We start from the raw sequence: 27,694 nt of genomic DNA on the forward strand, positions 1-27,694 counted from the left end.
TCGGGATATGATGATACCCACCCGCTGGTTCTCGGAACCTGAGGAGTGGGGTTTAAGGCGGAAATACAGTCTGCAACTCTCCCGGAAGGAGAGAAACGTCTTACGGTCCCCTGAGAACCGGTCAGGTAACTTGAGGTCGGGTTCTAGAGGTGAGGTGAGGGGAACTACTACGGCAGCGTCACCCTGGTTGACCCTCTGGGCCAGGGCCTGGACCTGTAGGGAGAGGCCCTGCATCTGCTGGGTCAGGGTCTCAAGGGGGTCCATGATAGCGTCAGCGTAGGGGAAATGGTAGACTAGGTAAGGGGCTTGTAATTATGTAATGGCAGGAAGGAGGTGAAGGGAAAGTGAGCCCTAATCTACCCACCGCCCTGTCCCTGCCCTAGGCGACGGGGTACAACTGGGCGGCGGTCCCTACGCTGTCTAAGTGCACGGGAGAACAAACAGGGAACACGCAAGGGAAGGGGCAGTAGCCCACGGAACGCCGCGAGGAAACGGAGCGGTGAATGAGTTGTCAGGACCAGGATGAAGTGGAGTATACCCAAGTGAGCACGGAGGAGGAAGCAAGCCGGAGGCAAAGCAAAGCGGGTTAAGCAGAACAGCAGCAAGGCAGAAGCACGGCAGAAGCAGGCTGGAGCAAGCAGCAGTGGGGCCAGGAATCCAAAAGAATTACAAGCACTGAGGAGGAGAACACAGCAGGTAATAAAGGACAGGGGGCGGAGCTAACTCCGACTGACCAGGCCGCGATAGGCTCTCCCACTCCTGAGCCTGCCACCCTGGTTGGTGGGAGATGGTGTCAGTCGAACAGGTCTGGCCTCAGGTGTGGATTGATTAATCCCAGGAGTATACCTAGACGTAGTACCTGGCAGATCCCTAACAATAAAATTCGTACTCCAACGCTTGATGGCTTGAAGATTATACTGACTGTCATTTGCATCGACTATTTAGGAAAATCAGCGAAAAATAACATTTGAATAATAATTTGGAACACGGTGTGGATATATATATATATATATATATATATATATATATATATATATAAATATACAGACACACACATACATACACACACATACATACACACACACACACACACACACATTTTTGGGGGATATTTATTGGGGCTAATGCCCCTGATGTTTTAAGACCTTAGTGACGCCCCTGGCTGCTAGTGCTGCATCGTTGGGTCACTTAGGAGACTAACCGATGCAGCTGAAAGCTGCAGGCCGGTGGTCATGAGAAGCTGGGGGGGGTCCAAGAAGGACTTTTGTATCAGGGCCTATGAGCCTTTAGCTACGCCCTTGACAGGGAGGGGGCAGTATGACGATATCTAAAGGGGGGGCTGCATGGCGCTTTATACAAGGACAGGGCTCTATGGTGCTATCTACGGGGGCGCTGTGTGGCGGAATCTACAGGGAGGCACTATCTACAAGCGGTGTTTGTGTGGCGCCCGTGCGCAGGGGTCTTGTGGTGTTGGGGAGGTACAAGGGGGCCTAAGCTGAATTCTTGCACCAGGGCCCATGAGCATTTAGCTAAGCCACTCCCAGGCAGAGTGCTTGTAGTGCTCTGCCTGGGACTATGGACCTGGGGTTGCCCCTGACAACACTGTCCATATATAGACAGTGACGTCAGGAGCTGTGTGGAACTACCTGGGAGGAGGGGGCTGTGTGGCACTACCTGGGAAGTGGGCTGTATGGCACTATCTACAGAGGGCATTACTTCTATATGGGGGCATAAACAGGGCCTAACGTCTATATGGGTGCACAAAGTGACGATTCTTGGCATTTTACTGCCGCCGTGAGTCCCCCGCAAAGGGGCCCACTAACTCTGTGTCACCAAAGGGCCAACATAAACCTGGAGCCGGCCCTGCTTCAAGGCATTATTCATACATTGTGTGGACACTTGGGGGACATTATACTGTGTTGGGGGCATTAAAGGGGCGTTATATGGTGTGTGCGGCAATATACTGTGTGGGGGTATTAAACTATTTTTTGGGGCATTATTTTTTTTAAGACGGAGTGGGGAACAAAAAGAAAATTTTGCACATGGCGCCATCTATACTATGGTTGGCCCTGTGTAAATGATACTGTGTACAAGGTACATCAATAAAGGAATCTACATTGGAGAAACAAAACAAATAATACAATCCATGATGAATCTACATTTGCTGCTTGTCCTTTGCCTGTGATTCTTTTGCTTCCTGGCTCTGCTGTTCTGCTTTTCCTATTGACCTCTACTTCATATTGACCCTGGCTTTACTGACTACTCTCCTGCTCTGCGTTTGGCACCACGTGCACTCCTGGTTTGACTCGGCTCGTTCACTACTCTTGTTGCTCACGGTGTTGCTGTGGGCAACTGCCCCATTTCCCTTAGCTTCTGTGTACCCTTGTCTGTTTGTCTGTCGTGCACATATTGAGCGTAGGGACCGTCGCCCAGTTGTACGCTGTCGCCTAGGACGGGCCGTGCAAGTAGGCAGGGAGTGAGTGGCGGGTAGATTAGGGCTCATCTGTCTGTCTCCCTACCCCGACATTACATAATCACAGGCCCTATACCTTTTCTACCCTGGTCCCTGACACAACTATGGACCCCCTTGAGGCCCTGGCTCAGGAAATGCAGGATCTCTCCCTACAGGTACAAGACCTGGCTCAGAGGTGCAACCAGCGTGATGCGACCCAGGTGGTGCCCTCCACCTCACCTCTTGAAACCCACCTCAAGTTGCCTGACCGGTTCTCAGGGGTCCGGAAGACTTTTTTCTCCTTTCGGGACAGTTGTAGGCTCTATTTTTGTTTAAAGCCCCACTCCTCAGGTTCTGAGAGTCAGCGAGTGGGTATAATTATGTCCCGGCTCCAGGACGGCCCCCAGTAATGGGCCTTCTCTTTGGCTCCTGACGCCCCTGAACTTTCTTCTGTTTAATTTTTTTTTTCTGCTCTCGGGCTCATCTATGACAAGACTGACAAGACTGCCTTTGCCGAGAGTCAGCTGGTGACCTTACGTCAGGGTAAGAGACCCGTTGAAGAGTATTGTTCTGACTTTAGGAAGTGGTGTGTAGCGTCTCGGTGGAATGACCCTGCCTTGAGGTGCCAGTTTAGATTGGGTCTGTCGAACGCCCTGAAAGACCTGTTAGTTAGTTAGTTAGTTAGTTAGTTAGTTAGTTAGTTAGTTAGTTAGTTAGTTAGTTAGTTAGTTAGTTAGTTAGTTAGTTAGTTAGTTAGTTATCCCTCTTCTGACTCTCTAGATCAGGTTATGGCTTTAGCGGTAGGTCTTGACCGACGTCTTAGGGAACAACAACGTTTTTGTGCCTTCTCATCTGGCTCTCCTATGTTGGCTCCCGAGGTTCCGTTGCTTCGTTCTTTCACGGAAAATGCAACTCGGGGCCTACGTGTCTCCCCAACAACGTATCACGCTATAGGGAAAAAGGGAACAAAGCGCACATAGTGCATGAGCCTGTAAAATATGAGGACAATTGGATAAAAGTGGTCAATTGTGCTGACCTGATGTTGTTATGCTCGGAGCATAACATCCCATGGTGCGTGTCCAAGTTATACTTAGGTTGAGATAGTTGCAGCCCAAATTTCGGTTCGAAGATTAATAAAAATCCACTATGTAGATCCAGGAGATAGGGGGATAAAAAATGGAATATCCGAGGGCGCAGCTGTATTGGAAATAGCTTTTATTTGTACAACAACTACAAATAAAAGCTATTTCCAGTACAGCTGCGCCCTCGGATATTCCATTTTTTATCCCCCTATCTCCTGGATCCCCAACAACGTAGAGAGCTCCGCAGGAAGAATGGTCTCTGCTTCTACTGTGGGGATGACAAGCATCAAGTGAACGACTGTCCTAGGCGTAAGAATACTCCAGCCGGAAAACTTCTGCGCCTAAGTGAACATCGGGGAGGTCGCTTGGGCGCACAGGTATTTCCTGTAAATATTAAATATAATAAGGTCTTGCTTCCCTTTCAGGTCTCGTTTGATGGTAGGTCTGCCACCGGCAGTGCCTTCGTGGATTCAGGGTCTTCTGCTAATATTATTTCTGTGGAGTTTGCTATGTCTCTAGCTATGCCATTGATTGATTTGCCTAAACCTCTCCCGGTAGTGGGTATCAAATCCACTCCACTTGCTAATGGTTATTTTACGCAGCCTACCCCTGTTTTTGAACTCATTGTTGGCTCCATTCATTTGGAGCAGTGTTCTGTGTTGGTGATGCAGGGATTATCGTCCGATCTGGTTTTAGGCCTTCCTTGGTTGCAGATGCATAATCCCACGTTTAACTGGAATACTGGGGCTCAATGGTTCTCTAAGTTTGATCTTCGGGGGGGCTTATAACCTTATCCGAATCAGAGAAGGGGATGAGTTGAAGACTGCGTTTAACACGCCCGAAGGTCATTTCGAATACCTCGTCATGCCCTTTGGGTTGTGTAATGCTCCCGCGGTCTTCGAGAATTTCATAAATGAGATTTTAAGAGACTACCTGGGGGTATTTCTTGTAGTGTACCTTGATGATATACTTGTGTTTTCCAAGGACTGGTCCTCCCAGATTGAGCATGTCAGGAAGGTGCTCCAGGCCCTGCGGGAAAACAAACTCTTTGCTAAAATCGAAAAATTTGTGTTTGGGGGTGCAGGAGATACTATTTTTGAGTCAAATCCTCACTCCTAAAGAATTCCACATGGACCCTGCCAAGGTTCAGGCTGTGGCTGAATGGGTCCAACCTGCCTCCCTGAAGTCTTTACAGTGCTTCCTGGGGTTTTCTAATCATTACAGGAGATTTATTGCTAACTTCTCGGTCATCGCTAAGCCTCTTACGGACCTTACTCGCAAGGGTGCTGATCTCCTCCACTGGCATCCGGAGGCGGTCCAGGCTTTTGAGATCCTTAAAAAGTGCTTTATCTCTGCCCCAGTGCTGATAAAGCCTAACCAGATGGAGCCATTCATCGTGGAGGTTGACGCCTCCGAGGTGGGAGTGGGTGCTGTCTTGTCCCAGGGTACTAGTCTCTCACCCATCTCCGTCCCTGTGCCTACTTCTCCAGGAAGTTCTCCCCCACTGAGAGTAACTATGACGTTGGCAACCGCAAACTCTTAGCCATTAAATGGGCATTTGAAGAGTGGCGCCACTTCCTGGAGGGGGCTAGGCACCAGGTAACGGTCCTTACCGACCACAAGAATCTGGTTTTCCTAGAATCTGCCCGGAGGCTAAACCTGAGACAAGCACGATGGGTGTTGTTTTTTACTAGATTCAACTTTATGGTCACCTATAGGGCTGGGTCTAAAAATATTAAAGCTGATGCACTGTCGCGTAGCTTCATGGCCAGCCCTCGTCCTCCAGAGGAGGGCTGTTCCTAGGTCTGCTGGAGTGACTCGATCTGCTACCACTCAGGCTGGTAGGCTGAGGAGTGGGAGAACCTATCACAGCCTGGCCAGACGGTCCTAGCTCCCGCCATTGGTCTACTTATACCTTAATTTGCTTCTTGCCCTTTGCCTGTGAATCTTTTGCTTCCTGGCTCTGCTGTTCTGCTTTTCTTATTGACCTCTGCTTCATATTGACTCTGGCTTTACTAACTACTCTCCTGCTCTGCGTTTGGCACCACATACGCTACTGGTTTGACTCGGCTCGTTTACTACTCTCGTTGCTCACGGTGTTGCCGTGGGCAACTGTCCCATTTCCCTTAGCTTCTGTGTACCCTTGTCTGTTTGTCTGTCGTGCACATATTGAGCGTAGGGACCGTCGCCCAGTTGTACGCCGTCGCCTAGGACGGGCCGTGCAAGTAGGCAGGGACTGAGTGGCGGGTAGATTAGGGCTCACCTGTCTGTCTCCCTACCCCGACATAACAGCAATATTTCACTTTTAACTGCTCCCTGGAGGAGGGATACTCTCTAATTACTTGACATCCTTTAAGAGCTCATAGGGCTAACACTCTCCTTCTAAATGCCACCAGTTCACTGCTTTTACAGGACTGGAACACACAGGCCACAGGGCAGCCACTTTCTAGCTATCCACTAACCTACCCTCGAAGTTGGGGGTCTCACGCATTCCACTCTAATGCCGCTGCCGCTTCTCCCAGGGACTGAAGTTCCACATAGCTTCCGCCACAGCCCCCCACAGACATACAGATGACTGCTCACAGTCAGCTAACTGTCTGTCTTTCCGTGGCCTCATTCGGCCCTTGCTGTGTCGTACCCCCCTGGCACTTTGGACCTCTGGTTCTCTGTGAAAACTTCAGCGGACACACTCCGCAGCTCTTACTCAGGCACACTGTCGCTTGCTATAGCTTCCAGTTCACCATTGCACCTTTTTTTATGGACAAGCCCGGCTGCTTTGCTTACAGGCCAATGACTGGATCTACTTCCATTGCCCTTAAAAAGATGACCCTCTGTTTTACTTTTACCAGCGTTGTAGCACAGCACTTCAGTGACACAACAAACAAACCTACATCAGTGTCAGGTTCTTCCTGGGTCAGTGCTGATGCCTTCTACTACCTTTTTCTACTACAAGCTTGCAGCCAGGAGAATAGCATTACTACTTCCCAGCTACTCTAACAGGACACAGTGCCTCCATCGTGAACCGCGGCCTGCCAGTCCACAAAATCTCAGACCCCAAACCAATGTAGGACAAAGAACAACACGATATACATATCAAATAGATAGCATATATACAAAGCAGTCCAACAATGCCAATACACATATTCCTTAAAATAGTATACCCACAGGAGAATATGATATTCACACCCGTTAAAAGCATAAGAAACAACATCTGCAATAAGCACTTAGGAGAGGATTTCACCATGCTATATACAGATTTACAGAGTACAAGCATTTTACAGCATGATAATAAGACAAACCAAACATCAATTTATGGACTATTAACCCCTTCCCTCTTTGGCCACTTTTAACCTTCCTGACAGAGCCTCATTTTTCAAATCTGACATGTTTCACTTTATGTGAAAATAACTTCAGAATGCTTTTACTTATCCAAGCGATTCTGAGATTGTTTTCTCGTGACACATTGGACTTTATGTTACTGGCAAAATTTGCTTGATACATTCAGTATTTAATTGTAAAAACACCAAAATTTAGAGAAAAATTGCAAAAATTAGCATTTTTCTAAATTTGAATGTATCTGATTGCAAGATAGGCAGTTATACCACACAAAATAATTGCTAATTAACATCCCCCATATGTATAATTTATGTTGGCCTCATTTTTTGAACATTTTTTTATTTTTCTAGGACGTTTACAAGACTTAGAACTTTAGCAGCAATTTCTCACATTTTCCAAAAGTTTCAAAGGCTATTTTTACAGGGCCCAGTTCAGTGAAGTGTCTTGGAGAGGCTTATATATTAAAAAACCCCAATAAGTCACCCCATTTTTAAAAATGTACCCCTCAAATTATTCAAAACAGCATTTAGAAAGTTTCTTAACCCTTTAGACGTTTCACAGGAATTAAAGCAAAGTAGAGGTGAAATTTACACAACTCAATATTTATTGTCCACATTCTGTAGCTTTTATAAATACCCCACATGTGGCCCTAGTGTGCTAATGGACTGAAGCACAGGCCTCAGAAGCAAAGGAGCACCTAGTGAATTTTGGGGCCCCCCTTTTTCTTAGATTATATTTTAAGCACCATGTCAGGTTTGAAGAGCTTTTGTGGTGCCAAAGCAGTGAAAATCCCCCAAAAGTGACCCCATTTGGGAAACTACTCCCCTCAAGGAATTTATCTAGAGGCATAGTTAGCATTTTGATGTCACAGTTTTTTTGGAGAAATTATTGGAAGTGGGCAGTAAAGGACTAAAGAAGAAAAAACACCACAACATTTGGAAAAAAAATTCTCCCGAGTAAAACAATACCCCACATGTGGTCATAAATGGCTGTTTGGACACACGGCAGGGCTCAGAAGGGGAAGTGTGCCATTTGGCTTTTGGAGCTCAAATTTAGCAGGAATGGTTTGTGGAGGCCATGTCACATTTGCAAAGCCCCTGAGGGGACAAAACAGTGGAAAGCCCCCACAAGTGACCCCATTTTGGACACTACATACCTTGTGGAAATTATCTAGGCGTATAGAGAGCATTTTGACCCCACAGTTTATTTGCAGAAATTGTTGGAAGTAGGCCGTAAATTTCCTTAAGGACTAAAGAAGAAAAAGCACCACAACATTTGTAAAACAATTTCTCCCGAGTAAAACAATACCCCACATGTGGTCATAAACGGCTGTTTGGACACACGGCAGGGCTCAGAAGGGGAAGTGCACCATTTGGCTTTTGGAGCTCAAATTTAGCAGGAATGGTTTGTGGAGGCCATGTCACATTTGCAAAGCCCCTGAGGGGACACAACAGTGGAAACTCCCCACAAGTGACCCCATTTTGGAAACTACACACTTGATTACATTATCTAGGGGTATAGAGAGCATTTTGACCAGACAGGTTTTTTGCAGAAATTGGAAGTAGGCTGTTAAAATGAACATCTACATTTTTTCAAAGAAAAAATAGGTTAGCAAATTTTTTTTCATTTCCACAAAGACTAAATGTGAAAAAGTACAATTTAGTAGCAATTTCTCCCGAGCAAAACAATACCCCATATGTAGTTATAAACTGCTGTTTGGACACACGGAAGGGCTCATTTGGATTTTGGAATGGTTTCTGGGCGCCATGTCACATGTTCTGAGCCCCTGTAGTACTAGTACAGTGGAAACACCCCAAAAGTGACTCCATTTGGGAAACTACACACCTTGAGGAATCATCTAGGGGTATATTGAGTATTTCAGTTTATAATGTGGGGGCATATGTAATTTGTGTGGAGAACATCAGGGCATAATAAGACGGTATAATAATGGGGTAAATAAATACAAATATCCATAGATATGTGGTGCGCTGAGAAGCAATCCGTTGTACACAGGCCGGTGTCGCACCGATAAACGGTATCCATTCTTATCCCCCTTTTGTAACACTCTTCACTTTTTGGGGACTTTTCCTCCTTTGTAGTTTGGAAAATTTTGCTGGGAAAGTGTTGCCCTGGTATAATACGGGCAACCTCGCTTCCAGCAGATGTGCTATGTCCCTTCCCTTCCTGGTTCCTAAATACCAGGGCCCCGAAACTTAAGTAATGTTCCCCTCCAGCCTGCACATCAGGATGTTTTTTCATCTCTGCATTACTAGTACCATAACTTTTTTATTTTTCTGTTGATGGAGCTGTGTTGGGGTCTTGTCCTTTGCGATATGGGCTGTGGATTTTATTGGTATCATTTTGGGACACATACGACTCTTTGATCACTTTTTATAAAAAAATTTTGGAAGAGGAAATGACCAAAAACAAGCGATTCTGGAATAGTTTTTTATTGTTTTTTTTTTTTTTGGTTATTCACTGTGCGCCATAAATAACATTTTTATTCCATATTTTGCGAGGAGATGTGACCTAAAAACAGCGTTTCTTGCGTTTTTCTTTTTTTAAGGCCTTCAACGTGGGGGATAAATTACATTTTTTTTTTTTTTGGTTATTCACTGTGCGCCATAAATAACATTTTTATTCCATATTTTGCGAGGAGATGTGACCTAAAAACAGCGTTTCTTGCGTTTTTCTTTTTTTAAGGCCTTCAACGTGGGGGATAAATTACATAACAGTTTTATAGTTTGGGTCATTACGGACGCGGCGATACCAATTATGTTTAGTTTTTTTTGTTTGTTTTTTCCAATAATAAAAGACTTATTATAGGAAAAAATATATTTTGGATTTTTTAACTTCAAACTTTTATTATTTTCTTTTTTTACAACCTTTTTTTTTTTACTTCTTTTATTAGTCCCACTAGGGGACTTGAAGGCCTGCACCTACGATGTCTTTACTAAGAGGCTCACACGTGGTGGATACATTGCGTAATAGGACGCAGCAAATCCGCCCTGTGCGCCGCGGGGAATTCCGCACCAGACTGTGGTGCAGTTTTTCACCCGGAATGTCCACTGCGAGAAACTGCAGCATTTAGCCGGCAACTAGCATACTAGCCTCCTGCAATATCATGGGATGAAGTGTCATCCCAGGAGGCCAGCTCTCTGATGTCATCCAGGCTGGCCTCCTGGGATGACGTTTATTCCATGTGACCACCGCTACAGCCTGTGATTGGCTGCAGCGGCGGTCACATGAGATGAAGCGTCATCCCAAGAGGATGAAACACAGGTAAGTTTCATTTATTTATTTTTTTCTGAGTTCCGTTTTTTGCAGCGGGATTGCTGCGAATCCGCTGCAAAAAATGAACAACTGCTATTTGATGCGGGATTTGCATCCCAGTTGAATTCAATGGAGAAATCCCGCAACATATAAGCAGCATTTAGGTAAAGACAATTGACATGCTGCTGAATGAATTTCTGCACCACAGGTCAATTTCTGAGTGGTATTTCCGCTCAGTATTTACGCAGTGTGTGGATGAGATTTGTTTAGTCTCATCCACATTGCTGCTACTGTATTTGCTGCAACTAATTCTGTTGTGGAAAATTTGCAGTATTTACGCAATGTGTGAACTGGCCCATACACTGCACTACATACGCAGTGCATTGTATTAGCGCTGTCAGTGATTCACTCATTGGGCCAGTTCACATGTTGCGTAAATACTGCAGATTTTCCGCAATGGAATTCATTGCAGAAAATCTGCAGCAAATACAGTAGCAGCAAAGTGGATGAGACTAAACAAATCTCATCCACACGCTGCGTACATATAGAGTGGAAATACACTTGGGCCCCATGCACACGACCGTAAAAAATCTCCATAATTGCGGACTGTAATACGGATCAGTTCGGTTCTATGGGGCGCGGACACCTTTCCGTATCGCTAATGATAAGTGTCCGTGATGTAGAACCGTGCCGGGAATTATTGAGCATGTCCTACTTTTCATATTTTACGGGCTGTGCTCCCATACGTGATTATGGGCACGGCCATGTGCATGAGGCCTTAGAAACTGATATGCGGTGCGGAAATTCATTCCGCAGCATGTAAATTGTCTTTACGTAAATGCTGCTTATATGTTGCGGGATTTCCCCATTGAATTTAATGGATATGTAGGAGGGGTTCCAGCCCCCATGCTGTGGAAGGGGTCCCACTCCCCACATATACCAGACCAGTTATGGGGGTTTCCAGCCCCCTTGGGTGATAGGAGTATCAGCCCCCTCCGTACTCACGATATCGTAGTGGTCCCAGCCCCCTTGTACGATAGGGGTAATAGCCCCCTTCCCAACGTCGGTCACAGGGGTCCCAGCCCCCTTCTGTTTCTCCCCTTTTGTCAGCCCCTGGGTGTCTGTCTACTCACCCCTACCTCCTATTTGTGTAGGAGGTTGAAGCATTGTTTGTTACTTATTATTATATAATGCCTGTTATATCGTTAGTGACCACTAGATGGTGGTAGAGCAGTTACAGTGAGTTGCTGGACAGATTACACTGGACATGAAAACATGGGGTTAAAGAGGGAGGAGCTAAAAACGGAACAGGGAGGACAAGCAAGTGGAGAGGGGGCAGCCATGTTTAAAGAGAGAGAGAAGGAGCATGCGATATGAGCTCAGGGAAGAGACATTGAAAGTTAAAGTAAACAGCAAGAAAGAGAGAACAGCAGGATAAGGAGCTGCAGACCCGTGTGAGGGAAAGAAGAACCTAGGAGTCATATCCTACAGACTGCTATCTGGTACCCTGAGCGAGAGACTGGGAGCAACGGTGACCAGGCTGCTGCTATTACACGAGAGAAACACCCTTGGCTCAACCATCCAAAGAGTGGACTAACTGGACACCGCGCATACTGCTAAGGTGAGCCATCAGCCGATTACAGAACCCCTGCCAGGCCCGCCGCTATTACCCCGTAGCGTCCGGAGACGCGTAAAGGAAAGAGACTGATATCAGACGGAGCCATTGAAAGATAAATAGACTGTTGAACTTATTCTGTTGCTGATTTCATCTGTTTATACGGTGATTGATTAAGTAAAGATTTATAAAGAAAACCAGAGTAGTGTTGTGGTGTCCACGTTTTAGTTCCATCTAACAGATATCTAAATCCTGCATCAAATAACAGTTATTCTCTTTCTTGCGTGGATTCGCGGCTTTCCTGTCGCAAAGAACTTAACACAAAAATTTTTTTTTTTAACTTAGCCCTTATTTACACGAACGTGCCTGTTTTGCGCGTGTAAAAAATGCAATATTTTTCTTGTGTTGTAGTTCCATGTACATCTGCGTATTTTACGCGCGTATGCCATCCGTCTGTCACGCGTTTCTTATGTCATCACAAAAAAATTAAAGAGGTGGGGTTTTTTTTATCATTTCTTTAGCAACTTTTGCGTGAATCACGGACAACATTGGATGGGTGCGTGATGCGCAAAAAAACGCACAAAAATAAGTCATGCAGTGAGTTTCACGCAGCGGACACACGCTGCGGTAAAAACACTGAATGTCTGAATGGCCCCATTGAATTGCATAGGTCCGTGTGACATCCGTTGTTTTATCGCACGTAACACGGACGTGAAATACACTCGTGTGAATAAGGCCTTACACTCTGTGTTTCATCCTCCTGGGATGACGGTTCATCCTATGTGACCGCAGCTGCAGCCAATCACAGGCTGTAGCGGTGGTCACGGATGAGACGTTATCCCAGGACCCCAGTCTGCAGTTTTTTGCAGCAGACATTCTGGGCGAAAAACTGCACCACAGTTTGGTGGGCTTTTTCGCCCAGAATTCTCTGCGGTGCGCTGCGTGCTATTATGCAGTGTATCTGCCCCGTGTAGACTCAGCCATAGGTTTCCGTACAAAGCAGTCAGAAGCCATTGTTAGGCCTCCTGTTGCCATAACAACCATCGGCAACCCAGCGATTATATCGCTGATCTGACGGTCGACTCAAAACCCCTCAGATGCTCTCTCTTGAGCGCGGCATCTGACGGGTTAATCGGCCGGATCAGAGACTAGCTCCGGTCCTGACCGTTATAGCGGAATGTCAGCTGTAATATTCTCACATGGCTCTGCTTCTGAGCCCACACCATTACCGCGACGCAACGGTGCAGCGCGTTGCGGGAACCCATGCCCGACAGCGCCCGTAAATATACGGCGGATGTCGGGAAGGGGTTAATATTACGATATATCAAAGAACAAAATAACAATATTACTATGCAATAAAACAAAAAATCAACATACTAGGTTGTTTTGGGATCCATATCTAGTTGTGATTTTGGAGGAGTAGTGAGGCCTTGTTCATAACATGTTTGTGACGTATTTTAAGCGCTAAATGTGTCCATAGGGTTACATTAGCTCAACGGAGGCCAAAAGAGTGTTCTTTTGGCCTTCGTCTGGCTGGTATATGCTATTTCATACAGAGGTATCCAGTATAAATTGTAAACTGCGCGGTATACATAGTTTTACAATGGTACCCTATGGGTGATGAATTCCACTGGCATATATGTAAAACGGAGGCCATAAATGGGATCTGAACAGAGCCTAAGTAGTCTGTGGAAGCAAGGAGAAAATGAAGGTGTCTTATAATTCAGAGCGCTATGATAACAATAATAATCCAATGTTGCTAGAACATCTAGACTGATCCATGCTGTAAGAAGTACAGTAGTCCCATGATTTTGCTAGAGATGTATCATATAGAATATGCTACAATGTATTCAGGTGGTCAGTTATAGCCGGATCACTCTATGAGTTTTTTGCAGGCGGAAATTCTGCCTCAAAAGTTTGGAAGTTTGAGGCAGATTTTCCTCTGCCCGCACGCCGATTTTTCCCTGCATTTTTTGCTGCGTTTTTCGCTCGCGGCCATTGAGCACGCATGCATAAAACACCACGAAATACGCTTTCTCTGCCTCCCATTGATGTCAATGGGGGGGTCAAAGGCGTAAACGGCCAAAGATAGGGCATGTCCCTTCTTTCTACTGCGAGACGGTTTTACCGCTCGCGGGAAAAAGACGCCTCCGTCTCCCATTGAAAGCAATGGGAGGCATTTTCGGACAGTTTTTGACAAGTTTTGCGACGCGGGTTTCTGGCAGTGCAGATCTGTGACGTCACTCACAGGTCCTGCATCGTGTCGGCACCAGAGGCTACAGTTGATTCTGCAGCAGCATCAGCATTTGTAGGTAAGTAGCTACATCGACTTACCTGCAAACGCCGATGCTGCTGCAGAATCATCTGTAGCCTCTGGTGCCGATGTGTCCTCGCTCGTCTGACACGATGCAGGACCTGTGAGTGACGTCATAGCGTGATCTCTCGAGAACACGGCTGTGTCTGCACTGCCAGAAGCTGGGCGTTCTGAAGAGAAGTGGATGATACTTCTCATCAGAACGCCCAGCTAGTAAAAGTAGTAAACACGCCCCGATGTACGCACATAATACACGCCCAGTTGTACTTTTACTTTTCAACACGCCCAGTTGTACTTTTGCAAGCCTCATTTGCATAAATACGAAAATGGTCATAAATGCTCGTTATTTAAAAATAAAAACGTTACTGTAATCTACATTGCAGCGCCGATCTGCTGCAATAGCAGATAGGGGTTGCAAAATCTGGTGACAGAGCCTCTTTAAGCAAGAAGTAGCAAAAAGCTCTAGACACAAAATGGTGTCTATTCATTTTTTATTTTATCTATTGATACATTGGAGCAATAACAAAAATCTTTGGTGGCTTACTTTCATGACTAATTCTCAGCTATCGCACCACTTTTCCAGGTAGAGATATGACATTAAGTCTCTGTTCCCAGTATTATATAAGAATGTGTTCAGAAATCTGAGGACGACAGTGTCATCTGCAGCAGATCTGCACGCAGATTAGCAAATTTGCACTTGGCCACCAGATGCGGTTTTCGCCCGAAATACATGCGGACAGTAAGTAAAAAAGGGACATGTGCCTCAATTTGGTTTTCAAATCTGTGCCGTATGAACAGCGGGGCACTTTCCCATTAAAATCTATGGGATGCTGTTTGTGACGCCCTGAAATTTGTGTTCAAATCCGCTATGTAAACATGGCCTCAAGGTTAATGCACTGGTGAAAACATCAGCTTGTGAAGGATTCTTAGCATTAGGGATGGGTTTGTTTGTACTTGGAACTGAAATGTAAAGGCCTCCATGCAAGTAATGAGTGTTATGTAAAAGGGAATAAATGTTTAAGGTGCTGTTTTTTTCTGTGGAAACCGTGGCAATAACCGCGGAAAAAAATTGCCGCAATTGCCTCCCCTTGTTTTCAAAAAGAAAGCAATATGCCCTATCTTGAGGCGTTTTCCTTCTCAAAAACCCTATTGAAATCAATGTGAGACGGAAAAAACATTGCGAACGGCCGACGCAGCTTTTGATGTGTTTTTTTACGTGTTTTATGTAAAAAAAACGCTTGCGGTTTTTCCCTTTGCCTGTTGAAGAAATAGGTAAAAAATGTGTCAAATACCGCGGAAAAAAATCTCAGCAGAAAACAAGGCAAAAACGTGGCAAAAAACGTCTGTGGTGCAAAAGCTCTTCAAGAAAAACGGAGCTGATTTTTACAGCCAGAATTTTCTGCTTTCAAAAAACTCTGGCAATCTATTAATGAAGTCATTTAATAATCAGGTCATTCATTATCACACATTACAAAAATGCATTGTATCAAGGCTTTAAAATAATGGGATTAATGGAGAGATCCAATCAGCAAGAAACAAACAATGGCAAAAACAAAAAGCACTTTTCAAATCTGATTTTACTCACTCGATTAGGAAGGGGTGCACCGGTCCTGGAGATACTGCAATACCAGGTCAATGCGTGGACTGGACAGAGCAAGCTCTATTTCCATCTCCCTGTTCTAAAAATCCATTTAATATATGGTCCCCAGATAGGGGACGTATCAGACATTATACTGATAAGAACAGATTTTTGATTGAAAAAGCTTTATTGACAATCAATCGTCATCATAAAAACATTACTGCGACACAGCGCAAGCCATGAAGCAGTAGATAATAAATAATAACAGTCGCCAAACATAACATGACAGTATAATACACAGTACAGGCTAGCCTATGCTATACATCACACCACATACTACACTAACATTCTTGCATTCACTAAAGCCAAACAACAAAGCATTACAGACCAGTGATGGGGTGGGGGAGTGGGTAGGAGGGGATAGGGGAGGGGAATCACAGGCCCGAAGCTATATTGAAAGACAACACACAAGAAGGGAGAGTGGGGGGAAGGGGAGTATCAGTCCTCTTCCTCATCGACGTCCGGGCTGTCCCAGGTGGAATAGTCTCTGAGCAGGCTCTGGATCAGCCTACGGCAGTCCTGGACGGACACACTCTCTCCGCAAAATTAGACGATTCCTGGCATACCATATAGCGTCCTTAAAACAGTTCATAAGGTGCCAGGCCTCCTGGATTGCTCCATCCGTGTTACTCCCAGGAAATAGTCCATAAAGTACCGAGCCGTACGACAGTCTGTTCCTGGGAACTGAGTCTTTGAGTTCGTGTTCCAAGGCTTTCAACAGACCCTGTGCTATGGGGCACTGCCAGAAAGTGTGCAAAGATGCTTCCTCCGTGAAGGGGCACCTGGGGCAGTACCGGGTCTTACACAGGTTGCGGGCATGCATGAATGACCTAAGAGGTAGTCCTCCCTGGATTGGCATCCATTGTGCCCCTTAGTCAACCTGCCAGATGACACGTTAGTCCAAACAGTCTCCAACGTGTCGGCATGAAGTCCTGGAACAGACTCCGGCAAGTCCTTTGCTCTGATGTGCTTGTGGATCGTCTTAGGTTTTCACAAGTCAGGCTTATAGAGAAAAGACCACGGCGCCACATAGCGTAACTCAGTAGGGTAAGCTGATGAAGGATAACAATATCATGCTCACCAGATAGCTTTAGGATAAAAGCGGGTAAACCACGAATGCTGCTGCCAGATCCAAACCGGTTGCCGAGGGAAACCGCTGATTTAGTGGTAGGTTGGTAGGGAGAAAAAAGCGGATCTATCACGGCGCTGCTAGGTGGTGCAAGACGATGGAGAAACAAGTAGTCTCTTGTAATATTTGCTGATAGTTTTATTGCAGTAGCAACGCGTTTCGACACCGGACTGGCGTCTTCATCAGGCATAAAATTGTGTAAAACATGACAGTATATATACAAACCACTGAGTGGTGATTGGCCCAATTCAGATGGGGCAGAGGTTGACATAAAAAAACCGCCAAAACACATTGGGGGTCAAAGTTCAAAATAATACAATAAGAATACAAATAAAATGAGCAAATAACATGGAAAACAATATGCAACTGAGGTTTAGGAGATAAACATAAAGGATACTGGAAAAGCAAATGTTTAAAATGTATAATAGAGGATAAATCGAAAAGGAAAATGTGTCACATCTGGATTACGGGACTAATGGGGGATCGGTTTTTTATTATTATTAAAAGGTAATAAATAGGTACGGGAAAGTATCTAAAACTGTGGTAGGACGCCAGAGATGGTTGTTCATTTATATATTTTACTTTTTACTTATTACCTCCTCTCGTGATAGTTTTTTAGTGTTTAAAGCGTTGTCAAGGAGACCATGTAAACTACGGTGGCCGATGGGGACCAAGGTTAGAACGCATGGGGTGGAACGCATGGGGTGGAACGCACAATGGCCCGCACAATGACCCGCATACTCCGGCTGGTTTTTGTGGACGGCATAGGAGAAAAACGAAAGGCTTCTGCTGGGGGTAACTTAGGTGAGGAGATTTGGTAATACTGCAGTAAGACATTAATATGTATGTACATGGGGGATGTTGTTTTAGACTTAACATGCCCGGGTTTTTGTGTATCGGGACATGGTTGCTAGTAGTATTTCAAGCAAGTAAAGGAACGTATGGGCTAGAAGTTGTTGGTATGGTTAATCTAAGCATGATTCTGAAATGTCATTTAAACCCCTTGGATGTAGTGTGTCCATTTTGAAAATCCAATAATTTTCCCGTTGCTTTAATTTATTGAACCTATTTGGGACATCTGGATGGATATGTTCTATAGGAGTGATGTTAATTAAGTTAAATTGGCATTTATGTACCTGGGCAAAATGCCGAGACACACTGTGTTTTATGAAACCTGTGTTAACGTTGAACCGGTGGTTATTAACCCGGGTTCTCAGGCATTGGGTGGTTCTACCGATGTATTGTAGTTGGCATGGGCATTCAATAAGATAAATCACGTATGAACTCCCACAATTAAGGAATGTTCTGATAGGGAAAGATTCATTTGTTACCGTTGATGTATATGTATGTTTTTTATTACATATGATGTTGCAACATAGGCAACGGGAATGACCGCATTTATAGGATCCTTTCAGACCGGACAGGAAATGTGTGTTGGATGACAATTGTTTTTTGATTCTACTGGGAGCTAGAATATTTTTTAGGTTTAGAGACCGTCTGAAGGTGATGTTAGGTTTAGTCGGGATCAGGTCTTTTAGAAAGGGGTCGCTCCTAATAATGTGCCAATGTTTGCCCAAAATTGCCCTAATAATTCTGTTTCCTTTGTTGAACGTGGTGATGAAATTGTTTTTGTAACTATTAGCAGGTGCCGTTTTTTTGAGGGACGGATTTAGGCAGGAGTATTGCGTTAATTCGGTGGCTTTTGTTCTTGCGCCTTCTATTAATTTTGGGGGAAAATGTTTGTCAATAAAACGTTTTTCTAGAACATTACATTCCTTTTGATAAATTTTCTCTGTACTGCAGTTTTTCCTGATTCTCCTAAACTGTCCAAAAGGTATGTTTAGGAGCCACGGGCGATAATGGGCGCTTCTGAAATCGATGTAGCTGTTAACATCAACCTGTTTAAAATGTGTTTGTGTGATGAATTTGTTGTTGACTTTATCGTGGCTGAGGGTAAGATCTAGAAAGTCAATGGAAACAGGGGAAAATGTGTATGTGAAGGTTAATTCGAAAGTGTTGCTGTTGAGGTTTTCGATGAATTGGGAAGCTTCTTCGTTGCTTCCTTTCCAAACTATGAACAAGTCGTCTATATAACGCCTGTAGAGTAATATGTTATTCTTGAACTGATGTGAGCTATGGATATATGTATTTTCGAAGGCACCCATGTAGAGGTTCGCATAAGCTGGTGCAAACCGGGTGCCCATGGCACATCCTTTTACTTGATTGTAAAATTTATTGTTAAAACTGAACGTGTTGTGGTATAGAATGAATCTAATGCAGTTAATAATAAATTGGACCTGCAATTCAGGGATTGTGGTGTTGGATGATAGGAAAGATTCGGTTATTTCAATGCCTTTATTGTGTGGTATGTTGCTATACAGTGAGGTGACGTCGGCTGTTAAAAAACTGATTTGGGGTGTGAGAGGATCAAAGTTGAGGTTATTCAGGTCTCTGATTAATTGCGCTGAGTCTTTGAGGTATGATGGTAGATTGAGTACTAGTGGTTGCAGGTGAAGGTCGACGAAATGGGACAGATTACTGGTGAGAGAGCCGATTCCAGATATAATCGGGCGTCCTGGGGGGTTAGCAAGTGATTTATGGATTTTGGGTAGGTGATAAATGAAAGGCATGTTCGGAAAACGGACGGTCAGAAAAGTTTTCTCTTTTTTTAGTGAGGAGACCATCAGTGTCGGCATTGTCTATAAGGTTTTTGTATTCAGATATGTAAGTGGATAATGGATTAGAAGTAAGTGTATGATAGAAGGACGTGTCACTTAGAATTCTTGTAGTTTCGTGGAGATATTTTGTTTTATCTTGGATTACTATGCCTCCTCCCTTATCTGCCGGACGGATGACAATGTCGGCATTTTTCTGGAGAGTTTTCAGTGCTTTCCTTTCATTTGGGGTTAAATTGTCAGAGTGGTGTGTTGGTGTTTCAATAGATCTAAAGTCATTATTGACAAGGGTGGAGAAAGTTTCCAAAAGGGGACCCTGGTGATGAGTTGGATAAAATGTTGACTTAGGGTGAACGTCTACTGGGATAGCGTTGGTAACAGAATTATTTAGGGGTTGTTCAGGAACAGCAACAGGAGTGGAAATATGTTTGGCCATAGCAAAATGTCTTGTCAATGTTAATTTACGTATGAATCTGTTGAGGTCCATGAATAGTTCAAAAGAATCGATTGGTGATGTTGGGCAAAACGAAAGGCCTTTACTTAGTAGACTGTGTTCATGAGAATTCAAAGTGTAAGAAGATATGTTGAATATTTTTGTTAATCCTGGTGGGGGACAAGATTCCTCTTTTTCCTGAGGGAAGGTTTGTTTATTTCTGTTTCTATTTTTTCCTCCTCTCCGTCCTCTAGGTCTGTGGCCAACTTTCTTTTGGTGGAGATTTTGTGTAACATGGAGAATAGGTTGGTGATGGTTTGTGCTTTCGGGCTTCTGATGAATGGCATTAGTGATTCCTCGCTCATGATTGTGGGAGTAAGAGGGGGGCCGACTAGCTGTGAGGGAAGACCTAAAAAAGACGTTGCAGTGTACGTGTAGTCGAGGGCAGAGGTGGCTAGGTCTGTTTCAGTAAACGTGGTAGTGTGCTTATGTACGGGATCTGAATTACCTGGAGGCTGATGAAACAAGACGGCGGGTGAGTCTGGATTGGGGGACTGGGGAAAGTTGTGAGTGGATAATTGTAATAGGGATGAATTACTGTCGTCAATTGTATCGTTGAGGGAGAATGTAGGGGAGTTGCTGGTGGGGGGCAGTTCCATTGGTTCAGTGGTGGAAATGAGTCTGGAGAGATGAAGGTCTAGATCAGAGGATTTAAATGCGTTGATGGGTATCTGCGTTATGACATCTTTTGGACGGGAAATATTATCTACAGTGTTGGGGATATTACTCTTGGTTAAATTGTTGGGGACGTCAATCAAAGGTTGTTTACATTCCCCACCGTTACCACGAACAATCAATTGGGGGGTTGTCCCAATGTTGGTTGATCTATTTTTGGAACTATTCCTAAAGGATCTGCTGTAGGTGAAACTTTTCTCTCGAGGGGTAATAGAATTGGTCTGAATGAATTTATTCCCTTTCGGAAAAATATTAGACTCGGGCATGGTGGGGTTTGTCTGAACGCTAGAGAGGGAAGCAGGTCTCCATTCACCGGATGGGTTACGGCTGTAGTCGGTACGGTCCCTCAATAATTTTTTCGCTTTCTTAGAAATGAGTTCTTTCTCAAAAAGAGTTAGCCTATTAATAGTGGATTTCTCTAGTTTGTAGAAATCACAATGGTCTTCAAAATGTACTAGTTGTTCTTTGATTGACGTAATTTCGGAGCTATATTTAATGCTGAGTGAGGTCCGTTTATTATGTAGCCTTTCTAAGTAACCTGAATGGCATGAGACAGTGAAATTATTCCAGTCAGTGCTGAAAATAGTGTCGTCAGGATAAGGGTTAGAAGTCAGGATCCTCAGACCTCTAGGTGCAATCTTTTCAGAAATATACAACAATAAAAACCGGCAGTCAATGCTCTGTAGAGCTTCTTTTTTCAGGACATCTTCTAGGGATAGATAGAGGTCAGTCATTCTCTGGGTTTCTACCGCAGAGGGGTTCGTACTCACTATGTGAGAAGGTCCAGGAAGGGCATCGTTTCCAATGGATTCCAAAATAAGCCGTTCACGTAGTGAGTTCCTGTTGGTGACGAAATCCAGCATGATTCTTGGGGGAATCAGGTGTTTAGATGAGTAAAGATGATACTGTAGATGAAGTTCTGGTCGCTCTCAAAAGTTTATGCGGCTGCCAGTGCAGGAGGGAAATCCAACAACCAGTGGGTGGGATGGTGATCTCGCCCAGGTAGAGGTGCTCCTGTAATCGGGATGTCAGCTACGGAGGGAGCCGATAGAAACCGATCTAAGTGCGGGGTATAGAGAAAAGACCACGGCGCCACATAGCGTAACTCAGTAGGGTAAGCTGATGAAGGATAACAATATCATGCTCACCAGATAGCTTTAGGATAAAAGCGGGTAAACCACGAATGCTGCTGCCAGATCCAAACCGGTTGCCGAGGGAAACCGCTGATTTAGTGGTAGGTTGGTAGGGAGAAAAAAGCGGATCTATCACGGCGCTGCTAGGTGGTGCAAGACGATGGAGAAACAAGTAGTCTCTTGTAATATTTGCTGATAGTTTTATTGCAGTAGCAACGCGTTTCGACACCGGACTGGCGTCTTCATCAGGCATAAAATTGTGTAAAACATGACAGTATATATACAAACCACTGAGTGGTGATTGGCCCAATTCAGATGGGGCAGAGGTTGACATAAAAAAACCGCCAAAACACATTGGGGGTCAAAGTTCAAAATAATACAATAAGAATACAAATAAAATGAGCAAATAACATGGAAAACAATATGCAACTGAGGTTTAGGAGATAAACATAAAGGATACTGGAAAAGCAAATGTTTAAAATGTATAATAGAGGATAAATCGAAAAGGAAAATGTGTCACATCTGGATTACGGGACTAATGGGGGATCGGTTTTTTATTATTATTAAAAGGTAATAAATAGGTACGGGAAAGTATCTAAAACTGTGGTAGGACGCCAGAGATGGTTGTTCATTTATATATTTTACTTTTTACTTATTACCTCCTCTCGTGATAGTTTTTTAGTGTTTAAAGCGTTGTCAAGGAGACCATGTAAACTACGGTGGCCGATGGGGACCAAGGTTAGAACGCATGGGGTGGAACGCATGGGGTGGAACGCACAATGGCCCGCACAATGACCCGCATACTCCGGCTGGTTTTTGTGGACGGCATAGGAGAAAAACGAAAGGCTTCTGCTGGGGGTAACTTAGGTGAGGAGATTTGGTAATACTGCAGTAAGACATTAATATGTATGTACATGGGGGATGTTGTTTTAGACTTAACATGCCCGGGTTTTTGTGTATCGGGACATGGTTGCTAGTAGTATTTCAAGCAAGTAAAGGAACGTATGGGCTAGAAGTTGTTGGTATGGTTAATCTAAGCATGATTCTGAAATGTCATTTAAACCCCTTGGATGTAGTGTGTCCATTTTGAAAATCCAATAATTTTCCCGTTGCTTTAATTTATTGAACCTATTTGGGACATCTGGATGGATATGTTCTATAGGAGTGATGTTAATTAAGTTAAATTGGCATTTATGTACCTGGGCAAAATGCCGAGACACACTGTGTTTTATGAAACCTGTGTTAACGTTGAACCGGTGGTTATTAACCCGGGTTCTCAGGCATTGGGTGGTTCTACCGATGTATTGTAGTTGGCATGGGCATTCAATAAGATAAATCACGTATGAACTCCCACAATTAAGGAATGTTCTGATAGGGAAAGATTCATTTGTTACCGTTGATGTATATGTATGTTTTTTATTACATATGATGTTGCAACATAGGCAACGGGAATGACCGCATTTATAGGATCCTTTCAGACCGGACAGGAAATGTGTGTTGGATGACAATTGTTTTTTGATTCTACTGGGAGCTAGAATATTTTTTAGGTTTAGAGACCGTCTGAAGGTGATGTTAGGTTTAGTCGGGATCAGGTCTTTTAGAAAGGGGTCGCTCCTAATAATGTGCCAATGTTTGCCCAAAATTGCCCTAATAATTCTGTTTCCTTTGTTGAACGTGGTGATGAAATTGTTTTTGTAACTATTAGCAGGTGCCGTTTTTTTGAGGGACGGATTTAGGCAGGAGTATTGCGTTAATTCGGTGGCTTTTGTTCTTGCGCCTTCTATTAATTTTGGGGGAAAATGTTTGTCAATAAAACGTTTTTCTAGAACATTACATTCCTTTTGATAAATTTTCTCTGTACTGCAGTTTTTCCTGATTCTCCTAAACTGTCCAAAAGGTATGTTTAGGAGCCACGGGCGATAATGGGCGCTTCTGAAATCGATGTAGCTGTTAACATCAACCTGTTTAAAATGTGTTTGTGTGATGAATTTGTTGTTGACTTTATCGTGGCTGAGGGTAAGATCTAGAAAGTCAATGGAAACAGGGGAAAATGTGTATGTGAAGGTTAATTCGAAAGTGTTGCTGTTGAGGTTTTCGATGAATTGGGAAGCTTCTTCGTTGCTTCCTTTCCAAACTATGAACAAGTCGTCTATATAACGCCTGTAGAGTAATATGTTATTCTTGAACTGATGTGAGCTATGGATATATGTATTTTCGAAGGCACCCATGTAGAGGTTCGCATAAGCTGGTGCAAACCGGGTGCCCATGGCACATCCTTTTACTTGATTGTAAAATTTATTGTTAAAACTGAACGTGTTGTGGTATAGAATGAATCTAATGCAGTTAATAATAAATTGGACCTGCAATTCAGGGATTGTGGTGTTGGATGATAGGAAAGATTCGGTTATTTCAATGCCTTTATTGTGTGGTATGTTGCTATACAGTGAGGTGACGTCGGCTGTTAAAAAACTGATTTGGGGTGTGAGAGGATCAAAGTTGAGGTTATTCAGGTCTCTGATTAATTGCGCTGAGTCTTTGAGGTATGATGGTAGATTGAGTACTAGTGGTTGCAGGTGAAGGTCGACGAAATGGGACAGATTACTGGTGAGAGAGCCGATTCCAGATATAATCGGGCGTCCTGGGGGGTTAGCAAGTGATTTATGGATTTTGGGTAGGTGATAAATGAAAGGCATGTTCGGAAAAGGGACGGTCAGAAAAGTTTTCTCTTTTTTAGTGAGGAGACCATCAGTGTCGGCATTGTCTATAAGGTTTTTGTATTCAGATATGTAAGTGGATAATGGATTAGAAGTAAGTGTATGATAGAAGGACGTGTCACTTAGAATTCTTGTAGTTTCGTGGAGATATTTTGTTTTATCTTGGATTACTATGCCTCCTCCCTTATCTGCCGGACGGATGACAATGTCGGCATTTTTCTGGAGAGTTTTCAGTGCTTTCCTTTCATTTGGGGTTAAATTGTCAGAGTGGTGTGTTGGTGTTTCAATAGATCTAAAGTCATTATTGACAAGGGTGGAGAAAGTTTCCAAAAGGGGACCCTGGTGATGAGTTGGATAAAATGTTGACTTAGGGTGAACGTCTGCTGGGATAGCGTTGGTAACAGAATTATTTAGGGGTTGTTCAGGAACAGCAACAGGAGTGGAAATATGTTTGGCCATAGCAAAATGTCTTGTCAATGTTAATTTACGTATGAATCTGTTGAGGTCCATGAATAGTTCAAAAGAATCGATTGGTGATGTTGGGCAAAACGAAAGGCCTTTACTTAGTAGACTGTGTTCATGAGAATTCAAAGTGTAAGAAGATATGTTGAATATTTTTGTTAATCCTGGTGGGGGACAAGATTCCTCTTTTTCCTGAGGGAAGGTTTGTTTATTTCTGTTTCTATTTTTTCCTCCTCTCCGTCCTCTAGGTCTGTGGCCAACTTTCTTTTGGTGGAGATTTTGTGTAACATGGAGAATAGGTTGGTGATGGTTTGTGCTTTCGGGCTTCTGATGAATGGCATTAGTGATTCCTCGCTCATGATTGTGGGAGTAAGAGGGGGGCCGACTAGCTGTGAGGGAAGACCTAAAAAAGACGTTGCAGTGTACGTGTAGTCGAGGGCAGAGGTGGCTAGGTCTGTTTCAGTAAACGTGGTAGTGTGCTTATGTACGGGATCTGAATTACCTGGAGGCTGATGAAACAAGACGGCGGGTGAGTCTGGATTGGGGGACTGGGGAAAGTTGTGAGTGGATAATTGTAATAGGGATGAATTACTGTCGTCAATTGTATCGTTGAGGGAGAATGTAGGGGAGTTGCTGGTGGGGGGCAGTTCCATTGGTTCAGTGGTGGAAATGAGTCTGGAGAGATGAAGGTCTAGATCAGAGGATTTAAATGCGTTGATGGGTATCTGCGTTATGACATCTTTTGGACGGGAAATATTATCTACAGTGTTGGGGATATTACTCTTGGTTAAATTGTTGGGGACGTCAATCAAAGGTTGTTTACATTCCCCACCGTTACCACGAACAATCAATTGGGGGGTTGTCCCAATGTTGGTTGATCTATTTTTGGAACTATTCCTAAAGGATCTGCTGTAGGTGAAACTTTTCTCTCGAGGGGTAATAGAATTGGTCTGAATGAATTTATTCCCTTTCGGAAAAATATTAGACTCGGGCATGGTGGGGTTTGTCTGAACGCTAGAGAGGGAAGCAGGTCTCCATTCACCGGATGGGTTACGGCTGTAGTCGGTACGGTCCCTCAATAATTTTTTCGCTTTCTTAGAAATGAGTTCTTTCTCAAAAAGAGTTAGCCTATTAATAGTGGATTTCTCTAGTTTGTAGAAATCACAATGGTCTTCAAAATGTACTAGTTGTTCTTTGATTGACGTAATTTCGGAGCTATATTTAATGCTGAGTGAGGTCCGTTTATTATGTAGCCTTTCTAAGTAACCTGAATGGCATGAGACAGTGAAATTATTCCAGTCAGTGCTGAAAATAGTGTCGTCAGGATAAGGGTTAGAAGTCAGGATCCTCAGACCTCTAGGTGCAATCTTTTCAGAAATATACAACAATAAAAACCGGCAGTCAATGCTCTGTAGAGCTTCTTTTTTCAGGACATCTTCTAGGGATAGATAGAGGTCAGTCATTCTCTGGGTTTCTACCGCAGAGGGGTTCGTACTCACTATGTGAGAAGGTCCAGGAAGGGCATCGTTTCCAATGGATTCCAAAATAAGCCGTTCACGTAGTGAGTTCCTGTTGGTGACGAAATCCAGCATGATTCTTGGGGGAATCAGGTGTTTAGATGAGTAAAGATGATACTGTAGATGAAGTTCTGGTCGCTCTCAAAAGTTTATGCGGCTGCCAGTGCAGGAGGGAAATCCAACAACCAGTGGGTGGGATGGTGATCTCGCCCAGGTAGAGGTGCTCCTGTAATCGGGATGTCAGCTACGGACATGTTTCATCAGCCTCCAGGTAATTCAGATCCCGTACATAAGCACACTACCACGTTTACTGAAACAGACCTAGCCACCTCTGCCCTCGACTACACGTACACTGCAACGTCTTTTTTAGGTCTTCCCTCACAGCTAGTCGGCCCCCCTCTTACTCCCACAATCATGAGCGAGGAATCACTAATGCCATTCATCAGAAGCCCGAAAGCACAAACCATCACCAACCTATTCTCCATGTTACACAAAATCTCCACCAAAAGAAAGTTGGCCACAGACCTAGAGGACGGAGAGGAGGAAAAAATAGAAACAGAAATAAACAAACCTTCCCTCAGGAAAAAGAGGAATCTTGTCCCCCACCAGGATTAACAAAAATATTCAACATATCTTCTTACACTTTGAATTCTCATGAACACAGTCTACTAAGTAAAGGCCTTTCGTTTTGCCCAACATCACCAATCGATTCTTTTGAACTATTCATGGACCTCAACAGATTCATACGTAAATTAACATTGACAAGACATTTTGCTATGGCCAAACATATTTCCACTCCTGTTGCTGTTCCTGAACAACCCCTAAATAATTCTGTTACCAACGCTATCCCAGTAGACGTTCACCCTAAGTCAACATTTTATCCAACTCATCACCAGGGTCCCCTTTTGGAAACTTTCTCCACCCTTGTCAATAATGACTTTAGATCTATTGAAACACCAACACACCACTCTGACAATTTAACCCCAAATGAAAGGAAAGCACTGAAAACTCTCCAGAAAAATGCCGACATTGTCATCCGTCCGGCAGATAAGGGAGGAGGCATAGTAATCCAAGATAAAACAAAATATCTCCACGAAACTACAAGAATTCTAAGTGACACGTCCTTCTATCATACACTTACTTCTAATCCATTATCCACTTACATATCTGAATACAAAAACCTTA

At 43.9% G+C, this 27,694-nt stretch overlaps 1 protein-coding gene and 1 pseudogene across 1 annotated transcript in view; one reads left to right on the top strand and one right to left on the bottom strand.

Moving 5' to 3' along the window:
* Window positions 1–27,694, top strand: part of LOC142761154 (protein unc-93 homolog A-like) — a 161,494-nt gene that overhangs the window by 34,397 nt on the left and 99,403 nt on the right. The gene's annotated exons all lie outside the window — the stretch shown is intronic.
* On the bottom strand, window positions 15,667–15,839 carry LOC142761462 (U2 spliceosomal RNA; annotated as a pseudogene).

This window comes from Rhinoderma darwinii, chromosome 4, assembly GCF_050947455.1.
Source record: "Rhinoderma darwinii isolate aRhiDar2 chromosome 4, aRhiDar2.hap1, whole genome shotgun sequence".
NCBI lineage: Eukaryota > Metazoa > Chordata > Amphibia > Anura > Rhinodermatidae > Rhinoderma > Rhinoderma darwinii.